The following is a 2,774-nucleotide window of genomic DNA, read 5'->3' on the forward strand; positions in this document are numbered from 1 at the left end:
GATGAGAAGGAAGGAGTCAATACAAATGATATAAAAAGAATATGGGCAGAAGTAATGGCAGAAAACTTCCCAAATATGGGGCAACAATCTGACATTCAGAAAACTGAAGCATATAGAACTCCAAATAACATCAACCCAGTTAAAACCACACCCAGACATATAACAATCAAGATCCCAGAAATTCAGCACAGTAACAGTATACTAAAAGCCGCTAAAGAAAAGAAACAGATCACATTTAAAGGAAAGCCCATCAGAATAACAGCAGACTTCTTTTCACAAACCATGAAGGCAAGAAGAGCAAGGAGCAAAGTACTTCAAGTCTTGCAAGAAAACAAATTCCAACCCAGACTGCTATATCCTGCAAAACTATCTTTCAAGTATAATGGAGAAGTGAAATACTTCCACGACAAAGGACAACTAAAGAATTTCATGATGACAAAACCAAGCCTACACAGACTACCAAATGATGTTCTAGAGAGGGAGAAAATTGATCACAGCCCCATGAATGAGAACAGAAAGAACCCACCAAATAGGGCAAACAAGCACAGGAGAATAACAGGTATACAATAGTAATCTTTCAGTTATTCTTTTGTGTTCAGCAGCAAAATATTTCCATCAACACACCCTACAAACGGACTTCTCTTTCACCCTATGGGTCATGATTCCATCTGAGTCTACAGGGTGGATCTCAAAGAAATAGCTGTAGCTCAGTCCCACAAGTGACGCCTGGTCACCATTAACTGTCATGGTCATTATGCATGTCCACAACACACTAGAACTTTGTGCAATATTGTATTTTCAAACTGTTAGAAGTACTGATCATTTATTTGCCATTCCAGTATTTATCTTATGTTTTACTCTTAGTACTTGTTTGCTGTCATGAAAACTTTTTCTTAGTTTAATTGTTTTGAAACATTTAATTTTTAGTTAATTAGTATTTAATTTTCTGAATATTGCTTAATCTTAATTTTTGTTCTAAGATTTATAATATATCTTTGACTTACAGTTTATTTAAAAGACATCATATGATATATTCTCCTAGTATTAGAAACTTTAAAAAGTATATTTCCATTTTCTGTTGACTTAAAAAAATTATGAAAAAAGAAATATTGATCCTTATAGATAAGAAAAAGGAATATGAATTCATTTTCTGTGAAAGTCATCCTAAAGTCAGAAAATAATATGAGCACAATCATGCTTAGAAAATCGATTCTGATATTAACGTGGAGAATGGTAACTAGAGCCCAGGGAAGGAGCCCTTGTGTACCGTGTACTCACCTAGGTGACTGAAGTGGCTGCACCTCAGTGAGCCCCTCTACCTTCCTCCACTTCTATGAGAAAATATATCCCTAGTATATATGTTATACCAAAATAAATAAATAAGTAAATAAATAAATTTTTTTAAAATGAAGATAAAAAAACAACTAAAATATTGAAAAATGGCTTTGTTAGAACTTGATACTTATATTGTCTGAAAATTTTACCCAATATGTTAATTACTTAATAATTACAAAGCAGCTGAACCTTTATCATGGAAAAACCTAGGAGGTACTGTTCTAGCATGTACTTCCTTACCAAATATTTAATCTGAATCTTATGAGACAATAATCAGTCAAGTCCGTAATGTGATACATTTTACAAGACACCAGGCCTAACCTCAACGAAAAAGTGTTACAAAGAAAAGTAATGATTCTGTTTATAACATGAACCCTTTTCTCTGGCCTAATTCAATTTTATTTTATTTTTTCTGTATTCAGAACAGGGTCTACAGCCTAATTCAATTTTAAGTCCATAAGCTGTGGCACCTTGACTTGCTCATGCACAATCTCCTAGCCATTCCTTGTCAGGAAACGCCTCTTTCATGTCAGGTACGGTGGCTCACTCCTCTAATCTCAGCACTCAGAAGCTGAGGCAAGGGGATCGAAGTTTGGACTCAGTTGTGGAATTTAGCAAAACCCTGCCTCAGACATAAAAATAAAAGACTGAAAATGTAGCACAGTGCAGAGGTCTTCAATTCAACACTGCCACAAGAAAGAAAAACGAACCAGACATAACAGTACAAGCCCGTAATCCCAGCATTCAGGACTTTGAAGGAGGAGGATTGCCATGGGTTTGAGGCCAGCCTGTGCTCCATAGTTAGTTCAAGGCCAGCCTGAACTCTTGTCTCAAGAAGAAAGTAAGGAAAAGAGGGAAAGAAGTCTCTCAAAGAGAGTTTTTGAGGATTAAATAAACTCAACTAGGTCTTGGTTTATCTTGGTCTTAACCATCCAGTAGAAAAGTATAAAAACGAGGTATAAGAAGTAAAGCCATGTTGTTATGTTGAGCTGTAGGGGACGCAGGTCAGCAACTTCTGACATTGCCAGTGAAGCGGAAGACCCAGTACTATTATGGACTACTGGACTATTTTGGAATATTTTGCGAGTTCACACACCTATAGTATTTAAGTGACGGACTAAACAAAAAAAAAGGGGATACAGATGAATGACCGTTTTGTATCTGCATTCAAAATGGTTAGGATATATAGTTACATTCTAATTCAATGAATAGAGGGATTTGTTCTAATAGTGTTTGTAAATAGGCTATCATGTCTGCATCTTGTACAACAAATAACCACTAGGAAGACAGTATGCAATGTGTTAATTATTGGAACTATCCTACCAATTTGATTTAAAACTGTCTCACTGTTATGTATTTCTCAATAAAATTATGGAAAAAATAAAAAAATAAAACTTTTATTGTGGTAAAAACATATAACCTCATTTTAGCCATTTTAA

This window comes from Octodon degus, unplaced genomic scaffold, assembly GCF_000260255.1.
Source record: "Octodon degus isolate 3935 unplaced genomic scaffold, OctDeg1.0 scaffold00037, whole genome shotgun sequence".
NCBI lineage: Eukaryota > Metazoa > Chordata > Mammalia > Rodentia > Octodontidae > Octodon > Octodon degus.